Source organism: Pinus tabuliformis, chromosome 4_1, assembly GCF_031772625.1.
Source record: "Pinus tabuliformis cultivar Carrire ecotype Pingquan chromosome 4_1, CPIR1, whole genome shotgun sequence".
NCBI classification, from domain to species: Eukaryota; Viridiplantae; Streptophyta; class Pinopsida; order Pinales; family Pinaceae; genus Pinus; species Pinus tabuliformis.
Genome location: NC_142303.1, coordinates 260110863 through 260123657, shown reverse-complemented (window position 1 = coordinate 260123657; position 12795 = coordinate 260110863).

Below are 12795 nucleotides of genomic sequence, written 5' to 3'. Positions count from 1 at the left end.
TTTTTGATTTTGTTTTGGGGGTTTTTATCTTCGTTTATCTCCTAATGTGAAATGGAAATTCTAAAAGACAAGTATGGATATAAATTTTCAAGGAAACTATGTCCTTTATAATGATTTCCAAAACTTCAAACTTCAGAGGGTCTTAGAATATACTAACGATGAAATTAATCTTAAAAGAAAATGAAAATGTGCCACTATTCTAATCAAACAAACAGTGAACTATTCATCATGAAACCATTATCCCTGCTGTTGTCTAATTACAAAAGAAATGAATTAAGCTACTGCACTCAAAGAAATCCAAAATTTGCAAGTAAGGTAAAGCTAAAATCAAATTACATCAATTCAGATTCTGACCCCTCACTAGTTAGTTTTGCTATGGCTTTCGGAGGTAATCATCAACAACTTGAGCAATCTGATATCTAATTGCAGTAAAGTAAAACTTAAAATCAAATCACATCAATTCATAGTCTGACCCCTCGCCAGTTAGTCTCGCTATGGCTTTCGTTGGTAATCATTAACAACTTGAGCAATCTGATATTTAATTGCAGAAAAATAAAACTAAAATCACATTACACACTCATACCTCAATCCCTCGCCAGTAGTCCAGCTATGGCTTTCGGAGGTAACTGACAATGATATGAGAAATTTAATATATAAGCTAACTAATAAAGCAAGGAAACAAAATTGAAATTAACAAAGCAAAACTGGAACTAAACACTAGGAAAAACAAAGATAGAAGAGAATTAATCCCACGTAATTAGTCATTGTGAAAATTATATGCAAATGCCCGGGCTATCTATTCTATCTTGAAACATACACACTGATTGGTGTTAACAGCAATGTACAAAGCATGGAAAATTATGAAAAAGAATAAAGCATTTGTACCATTGTAAATGAAATATACATAAGTGAATAACTATGGCATAATAAACATAAAGAAACACAACATGAAATTGTACAACAATAAGAAACAAAACCTCGGCGTGTGCAGGGGCCCTCTGCACAGCCTCAAGCAACAACTATCAATCAAGAATTACACTCAGAAATAGTGTCTTCTCATATATTTCAGAACGCAGTCACAACAATGAAACTAGTGTCACTACACAATGGGCTTTTTATCAGCAAAATTGTATTCAAAAGACAAACTACTATGCATATAGAAATGCATTAGTTATAGCAAAATGTTACATATATGTTTTCCTATAAACTATGTTGACAGAGGATATGTAAACGACAACGTCCATGGATTTAGCATCATGTTGCCAAGATTAAGCAATATATTGAAAATGGCTTGTTGGATTCACATCGTGGGCAGCCTACAGGTGTTAGCGTGCCTCTAGAAATATAGAAACGGCCATGAAAATCTTTCACGTGCTTGGAAATGGAGTCCTGTTTCCATAGGACTCTTCTGTTTGACCACCGCTTGACCACCATTGACCACAGCCTCCCCTGATGAATCCAACTGAGCCAATAGGACTCAGTCCATATCCAAGTCATTTCCAACTTGCCCATGTGGCTTGATTTGCTTGATGACACCCGCAAGGTAGACTTTAACAAAAATAGCTGTGGAAAGTGACAAGATTCCGCAGCTCAATGAGCAAAAATCTAGTTCAAACAGCAGAAACAAAACATAGTTAAAAACCACTTTAAACTCTCTTTTATCATTAATATGCAATGATGTTGATATTTTAGGAGGTCCAGGTGAATGGAAAGAGTCTAGGAAAGCGTATAGGAAAGATGCAAGTTCAGGGGTCAACATACCCCCACTGTGAAGGTGTTGAATGTCCCCATGCAACCAAAATTTTGACCATCCTCTCTTCAATCCATATGCTCTGACACCTCCGCTAGCACATCCAGCCCCCTTCTCCTCTTCCTTGGTACTGCTAACATTCTAGGCTTCCTCATCAAGCATCTGAATTTGAGGTTGATAAGTGCTTTAATCAACCTCTTGCACTTCTTCCTCAATTTCCTATTCTTTTTCTGCCATATCCCAAGATGTAAAATAGTGTTATCATGAATGATCTTGTCCAATCTTCTTTGTTCTCTTAATGTTTCATTTTCATTTTTAATGTGTCTATTTAAGACCTCCAATTCAAAAACTTCTTGTTTCAACAATTGGACTAGAGGTTCTTGTGCTGTGTGAGGCTGAGTGGATGAAGCGCTTGGACCTATGGCTGTATTTTCCAAGGATTCTATATAATCATACATCTCTTGCTGATTCGGGTCTATCTCGGTGTATATTTCCTTGGGCTGACCCCAAAATCCTGTTGAGAAGGACTGATTTCCAAATCTAGCCGAGAAGGACTCATGTCAAAATCTGGCTGTGAAATGGAAGTATGGTGTGGGCTACGGTCAGGAGAGGTTGTTGGAGGCTGCTTCGATGTTTACCCTACCAAGTCAATAAAGTGGGGTCCTTTGGTTTGCACTATCCTTAATTTCCCTTTAAGCCTGGAGCTTCTTCTTACATGCTATGGACTAGTGTCTTTTTCCTCCCTACTCTATTTTTCTTTTCCTTTCTTCTTGGCTGCAGCTGACTGCTCCTAAAGGTGAACTAGTCTTTCAGACAATACTTGATGGTCTTCTTCTGAGGAAGGTTCTGGGGTTTGATGCACAACCTCAATGCTTATTTTCCCTTTTTATTTTGTTGGCTTCTTACCCTCAATCTTTTCCTTCCTTCTTTTAGATAGTCTTTCTTCTCTACTAGTTTCTTCAACTATGTTAGTAGGAGTACTTTGAATTTTATCACTTGTTCTCTTTCTTATGCTTCTTCTTGATGTGCTTCTTTCAGGGGTTTCTTGTGGATCTTGAAAGAAATTTGTAATCAAAAACTACTCCCATGTGTCCTTCTTTTCTTTCAATTGTTTTTCTATCAAGATTTTCACAAGGCCATGGTGATACAAGTGTGGTTCTATGTCCCCCAGATTCTTTTGAATGGTTATAGACATCTTTTTGAAACTGTTCAGTAAAAAGTAAGGTAGATTGATGGTTTGGTTTTCTAAGAAATCCATCAACAACCCGGTGTGATACATATACATTGATCCAAAACCTCCCTCACAGGTAATGAAATTTTGAATAATTAACAAGAGACTAGCCCACTTATCTTCTAAAGCATGGACAGGGATTCCTCATTTAAAAATAGTTACATCCATACCTAGATTTCGTAGGATAACCCTCCAAGCCTTCTCGTCAAAGCTCTTGATCTTGAACCAGCGTTCACCCTCCTGCGAAAGTTCTGTAGCGGCTGCTATAGATGCTTCAGTAACTGTAAACTTGCGGTCTCCAGCTTCCACCTGCAGGCCATTAAAAGACCTTGCAAAAGTATTTGTAATCTCCTTTTTGTAGCCCTTGAATTTTTGAATAAACCGTAGCCACCTTGCCTTCTTCAGTATGTTTTTCACTTGCGAGTACCCTTTCATAAACTTGGGCCTTTCTGGTTCTACCCTCAACAACAGACCCATCCTTCCTTTCGTCTTAAAATTCATCTGCGTGAGTAAGGGTTTTAGCGAGGTGAGACAGCTGGGTTAACGGTGGTGAAACAAGGTTTATGGAGAAGAAAACATTGATTGTAAATGGAAAATGGAGAACAACTAGCGGGAGTGGATTCACGGAATGGATCAGAGACTTACATGAATGAGGTGGAAATGCAACCATGGCTTCAATAAAATAGTAGGAGAGTAAAGAAAACCCAGCAGAATTTTAAACTGAATGGCTGCGAAGCAGACGTAAACACGTTTAAGAAATGGCTGTGGAATTTGTGTGGTGGAGAAAAGCCATGATCAAATCAACCATGTTCCATAATTACAAGTGGAGTATCAAAGTACAGCCAAACACGAGTTAAAACCGGAGACTTGATCATGAGGCCGTTTGAAAATAAATGCAAGGCTTGTGGAAGAATCATATAGAGATCGTGGAACGGTTATGGAGCTATGAACACCAATCATTGCATATAATGGAGCTATGGTTTTATAACTATATAAAAATGTTCTTTGAATACTATTTGAAATAAATTTCTACTAATACCTTGGAATTCTTGCCATTTTTTTCCATTAATCTTTGATCAACTAATCCTTGTTGATGCTTTTAAGTGCCTCATGTCTTCATAATAGGTTCTTGGTCATACCTGCATCTGATTTCATGATTATGTAACTAACATCTGACTGTCAGTTTTGAAAAACAGACTGATAGCTGCGGAAACTTGGTACATCTGTGGAAACAGACACAGTAATCATATGACTGAATGGAGATGGATAGATGATAACTGACTGAATGAAAATGATCATGAAAAAAATGTTATTGGCGGAATGAAATGAAATGGATGAAATGGAGGGGAATGAAGTGGAATGAAATGAAGTTGAGTGTCACAAAACTGTGAAATGAGAGAGAGAGAATTTTTTTTTGGAAAATATAGGGCGTCAGGAGTTCCTGATTTTTTCCCTGTATTTTTTGTATAAGACTGCGAATCAGTGATTGGTTTTCAGACTTATACATTTTTGTTTTATTTATTTATTTATTTTATGTAGAAACAGATAGGAGCAAAGGCTAGCCTGGTGGAGAAGAAGGATTCTTCTTCACTAGCCTTATTGTAGAACTATCTTGAAATATTTTTGACAAATTCCTCTTTTGAGAGTGGCTTATGATAGATCTTTAATCTGTGGCCATTCACAATAAGAGGAGTTTGATGTTCATCAATGGTTTTGATTCTTACCACTCCATTGCTAAAGATTTTGTCAATCTCATATGGCCCAAGCCAATGAGTCTAAAATTTTCCTTTAACATATTTAAACTTGGAATCAAATAGCAATGCCCAATCTTCGTCTTGAAACTTTTCCTCTTTGATGTATTTGTCATGCCACTTAGCTCTTTGATATTGAACTAGATCAGTTCTTAGAATTGCCTCTTGTCTGATCTCAGCTAGCTCATTCAACTGCTCCATTTTGTGCTTTTGGGTTTTTGATAGATCCATCCCCAACTGAACTGCCATCTTGAAAGTTTTGACTTGGAACTCAATGGGGAGCAGGACTTCTTTCCCATAGACAAGTTCATAGGGAGAATGTCCTGTTGTATTTCTCCATGTAGTTCTGTAGGCCCACAAGGCTTTAGGAAGCCTTTCTTCCCAATCTCTTCTGTGTAAATGAACAGTTTTGGTGATGATGCCTTCAATAACTTTGTTTGTAGACTCCACTTGACCATTTGTTTGTAGATGGTAAGCAGTAGATTTTCTGTGCTTGATTTTGTATTCTTCCATCAGCTTATCCACTAGGTTGGATATGAATTGACTTCCGTGATCTGTCACAATTTCTCTTGGAACACCAAAGCGAGTAAAAATATCCTCATAAAGAAAATTAACAACTGAATTTTCAGTAGTAGAAAAGAATGCTTTGGCTTCTACCCATTTAGTGAAATAATTAGTACATACCAATATATACTTTTTTTGTTTAGATGGTGGGTTAATAGGTCCAATGAAATCTAAAGCCCATTTTTCAAGGGGTTCGATGAGTACCTGTGGCTGCAATGGCATTTCATTTGAAAGGGTAGGTTTCCCTACTCTTTGGCAGCTGTCACACCTTTTGACATACTGTTTTGCATCTTTGAAAGGGGATGGCCAATAATATCCCAAAGCAAGGATTTTATAGGCTGTCCTTTTTTCAGCAAAGTGTCGTCCGCATGGTTCATCATGACATGCTTTGAGGATATCACGCATTTCATCTTCCCTAACACATCCTCTGATCACAAGATCTAGCCCTATTTTAAACAATTTGTTAGAAATCCATGAATATTTTGAACTCTCCTGAATAATCTTTCTTCTTTCACCACAAAATAAATATGGAGGCAGTTTCACTGTAACCAAATAATTATCTATATTTTCATACCAAGGAGTATTAGTAGTTACTGTAAATAAATATTCATTAGGAACTTGTCCTCTACAGGAGAATCTTCTTTAGTATTTTGAATCCTAGACAAGAAATCATCTACTGTATTTTGTTTTCCTGGTCTATCCAGCACAGTGATATTGAATTCCTGTAAAAGTAAGAGACACCTTGTAACTATGCCATTAGTAACAGGTTTTTTCATTAGATATCTAATCGCAGAATGATCAGTATGAATAAAAGTTTCATACCTTGTTATATAATGTCTAAACTTATTGATTGCATGAACAACAACTAAGAACTCTTTTTCAGTTACAGTATAGTTCAACTCAGTGGGAGTCAAATTTTTACTAGTATACTAAATGGCATAAGGAACTAAATCTTTTTGACCCAACATAGCCCCTAAAGCTGTATCTGAAGCATCTGTAGAAATATGGAAAGGAATTTTCCAATTTGGTCCTCTCAAGCTGGGTGCTTTAGATATTCTTGTTTTCAAAGTTTCAAATGCCAATTGACAATCAGGATCCCATTCGAATTCACAGTCTTTTGTAATAAATTTGAAGAGTGGAGATGCTATTTTAGTGAAGTTCTCTATAAATCTTCTATAGGACCCAGTAAATGCTAGAAAACTTCTAACATATTTTTGAAAATTTGGAATAAGCAACTTGGAGATGACTTCAACTTTTGATCTATCAACTTTAATCCCATCCCCTGAAATGTGATGTCCCAAAGCAATACCTTCAGTAAACATCATAAAGAATTTTTCATGACTTAATGAAAGGTTTGTTTCTTTACATCTTATAAGGACTTTTTCCAAATTATGTAATGCTTCTTCAAACTAATTACCATAAACTGTAAAATCATCCATATAAACCTCTACACAAGCATGGATTAGATCAGAAAAGATTCCTAGTACTGCTCTTTGGAATGTTGTGGGTGCGTTACATAATCCAAAAGGAAGCACTCGATAAGAAAAAGTTCCCCATGGATAGGTAAATGTGGTCTTATCTTGATCTTTAGGTGCTACCTAAATTTGATTATAGCCACTAAAACCATCCAAAAATGAAAAGTACTTTTTGCTTAATAATGTATCTAATACTTGATCAATAAAGGGAAAAGGAAAGTGATCCTTCAAAGTTGCTTTATTCAATTCTCTGTAATCAATGCATACCCTCTATTTACCATTCTTTTTAGGTACTATAACCAAAGGAGAAACCCATCGACTATCTGAAATTGGATAAATGAAGTTTACATTGAGTAGTTTTTGGAGCTCTTCTTTCACTATCTCCCTAAGGTTTGGATTCATCCTTCTCCGAGGTTGTCTGATTGGTCTACTGTTTTCCTCGATGTAGATATGATGAATGCAAGTCTTAGGGTCAATACCTTTCATATCAGTATACTCCCATGCAAATGCAGGAGAATGTTTTTGCAAGATTTTGGTTAGCTCTTTCTGTTGTGACCTTCCCAAATTTTTATTGATATTCAATGTTTTACCTACAAAAATCTCAATGGTGGAACTACCAAAATCTTCCATAGAGTAAAAAGAAATTTGTATTGATGATAAATACTCAATGTCAGAATCTAACTGAAATTGTGTATGGTCATATTCTGAAGATGTTTCAAAGTTTTCTAATGTGTTTAGAATTTGACTATCTTCACTGATTTCAGAAATGGTAAAGACAGGTTGTATAGTCTCCTCATCATTGAACCATTCATTATCTTCTACTTCTATAATTGCTTTTGCTGGAGGATACAAATTGAACTTCTTCGCCGAATTACCATCAGAAATGTACATATCTCAAGATCTACAACTAATGAAAGCATCAACTGTGGCTAGCCAAGGTCTTCCTAAGATGAGTGGGTGACCTCCTAAATTACTCTTGGGAGTCAAAATCATGAAATCTACTGGATATTCCCAAGAATTTAAGGAGACTGAAATATCTTCTAATACACCATCTGGTTTGATTATTGATCGATATGCAAGTTGCAGTAAGGTAGGTGTAAAAACAAGATTAGGAAGTTTAAGTTGTTCCATAGTCTGTCTACTCATAATGTTGATAGCAGCGCCTAAGTTAATCGAAGTGTTTGGAATTTTTATCCCATTTAGATGTGTCTTGACAATTGGACTACCGAGATCTACATACTTCAGCATGGTAATTTTTCCCATCATGATATCTGCAATTTTTCCTACCAGGTGGATTCTTCTTGTATCTCTTGGTTTCCTTCATGGTTTTTTGAGACTTAACTCCTTTATTGTTTTTGCTAGAATAGGAATCTCTCTAATGGCTTGTAGCAAGGGAATATCGATACAGACATTCTTTAATTCATCTAGAAAATCATAGTTAGGCAACAAGATTTGTTTTTCCACCTCTTTTTCGATTTGTAATCTTTCAGGGAAAGGAGGTGTGGATGAAGATGCAAGTTGCTCAAGTATAGGAGTTGTGGGGGTTGACTCTTTTTCTTTTTCTTTTTGAGTGTTTGGGTTTTGAAGAGATGCTTCAGAACCTTTATTGACTGTAAGAGAATCTTCCTCAGAAGTACTTTGCTTTTGAGCATCTATAGAAGGTTTTTCTAAAACTCTACCAGACCTAAGTTGTACATCATTAAGAGGAACAATCATATAGGTAGGAAATTGTTGTCCTTCTACCATCTAAGCATTTTGAGGATTTTTGTTATTAGGATTTGGCAATGGCTGGGCTGGTAGTTGATTTGTCTTTTGTTGTAATGGAAGCAACAGTTGGGAATTTTGTTGAGGAAGTTGTTGTTGTTGTGGAAATGGCAATGAAAGTTGTGGGTTTTGATTTGGAAGTTGTGGAGCTTGTTGATTTTGAAAATATGGAGGATATTGATAAAATTGAGAAAATCTCCCATAAGTATTTTGCATACCTTGTGCCCATGATTGATATGGATTTTGAGGTTGGGACCAAGGTTGTTGCCAAGAATTCCAATTTGGCGGGGGTTGAAAGTTCATAGGGTTGTTAAACCCTTGATTTTGTTGCCCCTGCCAAGGTCTCCTTGAAACAAAACAGAGAGACTCTACTAAGTTTGGATCTTCTTGAAAGATGGCTTTGAGCCCAGGAGTTGAAGGACAATTCTTGTCTCATGGATTTCCGAGAAAATCATACATGTTTCTACAACTTTTACATCCAAGGGGCATTCCCTTAGAGCATGTTTCTTCCTACATTTTGGACAAAAGATGGCCAAGGCTTCAGCTTCTGCTTTCTGCTTGTTTTGTATTTGAAGGGTGTCTAGTTGTTCACTAAGGCTCCCTAGAATATCAATTTTGAACTCATCAAGCATATTGCCAATCTTTTCCCTACTTACTCATCCAGTTGCAGATTTGTTTGCTCTAATAAGAGAAGGATCTCTTGGCCCTTTTCCCATTTTATACTCCCCTCAAGAGATGGACACATAGTTCTGCTATGTCACAAAGTGGAAGTTTAGAAATATCTCCCTTCCCCATCATGTTTAAAATATCTATCCATTCATCTCTAATGGATTTTAATAGAAGGGATTTTAAGGTCTCCTCATCTAAATTACTCATTTTTTCTCTTTTTAAGTTGTATTGAAATCTTTCAAGTAAATCCTCCAAGTTTTCATCTTCCTTTTGCACCATTTTGAATACCTCATCCTTATGGTTGGTGCGCATGCAATAGTCCAGGTATCTATCCAGAAATGTTTGTTTCATATCATTCCAAGTCCTAATAGATTGAGTGACTAATCCCATGAACCATTTCAAAGCAGCTCCCTTCAATGTTGAAGGAAACAATTTGAGTTTTTGAGAGTCTTCCATATAGTCATAAGTTTGGCACACGACTTCAAACTGAAATAGAAATGTTTCAGGATCCTCACTTCGCAACCCATAAAATTTTGGGAGGACAGATGGTGAGATGTTTTTCATTGTTGTATGAGTTTCGTCATCAACTATAGGGAATCCAAATGAGTTATCTCCATCTCTATTTCCCCCATTGTTACCTCTACCTCCTCCATTGTTTCCTCCTCCTCTACCTCTACCTCTATTTCCTCCTCCAAATCCGTTTACTACTTCCTCTTTCATGATAGTTTCCTAAGAGTTTTCAGAGTCCTCTGGTTCTTCTATTAATGGTGAACGAAGAATTATTTCTCCCTCTTCTTATTCAGGTGATTCTACTTCTTTTATTACAATATGTTCCCCTGTAGAAGTGAAGAAAGGTTCTTTCCCTAAGTCAGATTTGATGGATAGTGTGGGAGAGTCTCCTAATTCAGTTGCTGCCCCTTGAATTCCAAGAATCCTAAGGCTAGGAGTGTGAGTTGGAGATGATGGAGGTGTATCTTGTACATGCCTTGAAGTATATGGAGTTGTAAAAATCGAACTCTTGGCCCTAGCTATAAACCTTCCCCTAGAATCTCTTTCTCTATGCATGTCAACTTTTTTTTGTTTTTTTTTTTTGTTTTTATCTTCAAGTTAGGCTAATAATTCCCTTTCTGATCTTCCAGATCACACTAGGTGCAAGAAGAGAGCATACTCAAGAAATTATTGAACTAGTAACTCTCTTTTCTAATCCTCCAGATCACACTAGGTGCAAGAGGACAGCATACTTTGAGAGGTTATCAATTTTTCCCTTCTTTGTTTTTTTTTTTTAAGAAATTGGCTACCTAGTTACACTTCCCCAGCAACAGTGCCAAAATATTTGGTCAATTTAGAGTGTCCTAAATTGCTATATTAATTTTCAATCTGGGAGTCATAAATTGTTGAAGTGTGGCGCACTATATGTGCAAAATAACCTATTTCTTACTTTTTGTTGTTTTTAATTTTTTATTTTGTTTTAGGGGTATTTATCTTCATTTATCTCCTAATGTGAAATGGAAATTCTAAAAGAAAAGTATGGATATAAATTTTCAAGGCAATTATGTCCATTATAATGATTTCCAAAACTTCAGACTTCAAAGGGTCTTAGAATATACTAATGATAAAATTAATTCTTAAAAGAAAATGAAAATGTGCCATTATTCTAATCAAACAAACAGTGAACTATTGGTCATGAAACCATTATCCCTTCTGCTGTCTAAATACAAAAATAAATGAATTAAGCTACTACACTCAAAGAAATCCAAAAATTGCAAGTAAAGTAAAGCTAAAATCAAATTACTTCAATTCATATTCTGACCCCTCGCCAGTTAGTCCTGCTGTGGCTTTCAGAGGTAATCATCAACAACTTGAGCAATCTGATATCTAATTGCAGAAAAATAAAAGTTAAAATCAAATCACATCAATTCATAGTCTGACCCCTCGCCAGTTAATCCCGTTATGGCTTTCGGAGGTAATCATCAACAACTTGAGCAATCTGATATTTAATTGCAGAAAAATAAAACTAAAATCAAATTACACACTCATACTTCAATCCCTCGCCAGTAGTCCAGCTATGGCTTTTGGAGGTAACTCACAATGATATGAGTAATTCAATATCTAAGCTAACTAATAAAGCAAGGAAATAAAACTAAAATTAACAAAGCAGAACTGTAATTAAAAACTAGGAAAAACAAAGTCAACAGAGAATTAATCCCATGTCATTAGTCATTGTGAAAATTATATGCAAATGCCCACGCTGTCTATTCTATCCTGAAACATACACACTGATCAGTGTTAACAACAATGTACAAAGCATGTAAAATTATGAACAAGAATAAAGCGTTCATACCATAGTAAATGAAATATACATAAGTGAATAACTATGGCATAATAAACATAAAGAAACACAACATGAAACTGTACAACAATAAGAAAGAAAACCTCGGCATGTGCAGGGGCCCTCTGCAGAACCTCGGGCAACAGCTATCAATCAAGAATTACACTTAGAAATGGAGTCTTCTCATATATTTCAGAATGCAATCACAACAATGAAACCAGTGTCACAACACAGTGGGCTTTTTATCAGAAAAATTATATTCAAAAGACTAACTACTATGTGTATAGAAATGCATTATTTATAGCAAAAGGTTACATAATTTTTTTCATATAAAATACACTGACAGAGGACATGTAAATGACAACGTCCATGGATTTAGCATCATGCTGCCAAGATTATGAAATCTATTGAAAATGGCTTGTTGGATTCACATCGTGGGTAGCCTACAGGTGTCAGCGTGCCTCCAGAAATCTAGAAATGGCCACGAAAATCTTTCATGTGCTTGGAAACGAAGTCCTGTTGCCGTAGGACTCTTCTATTTGACAACCGCTTGACCACCATTGACCACAGCCTCCCCTGATGAATTTGACTGAGCCAATATGACTCAGTCCATATCCAAGTCATTTCCAACTTCCCCATGTGGCTCCATTTTCCTGATGACACCTGCAAGCTAGACTTTAACAAAAATAGTTGCGGAAAGTGACAGGATTCTGCAGCTCAATGAGAAAAAATCTAGTTCAAACAACAGACACAAAACATAGTTAAAAACCACTTTAACTGCTCTTTTATCATTAATATGCAATGATGTTGATAGCTTAGGAGGTCCAGGTGAATGGAAAGAGTCTAGGAAAGTGTATAGGAAAGATGCAAGTTCAGGGCTCAATAGGAGCTTGAAGAAGAAAAGGAAGAGAGTGTTCCTAAAGCCAATCCACATCCTTTTTCTGAAATATTGATCCATCCTAACCAACACACCCCATAAGAGACTGAAATTCTAGCAGAATTGAAAAACTTGTGTGTTAAAATCCCACTCCTCCAAGCTATCAAGGATTTTCCCATCTACAATAATCTTATAAAAGAGAAATTCTTCAAACATCATGGGGGGAGAAAGAAAGACACCCCTACCATCAATGCCATTGGTTAGTTGTCTGATTTAATGTTGGGGAGAGTGATTTGCCAAAAGTATCTAGACCCTGGAAGTCCTATGGTAGATGTGCACATTGATGGCAACATTGTTCCCCACACCTTGATTGATCTTGTGGTTT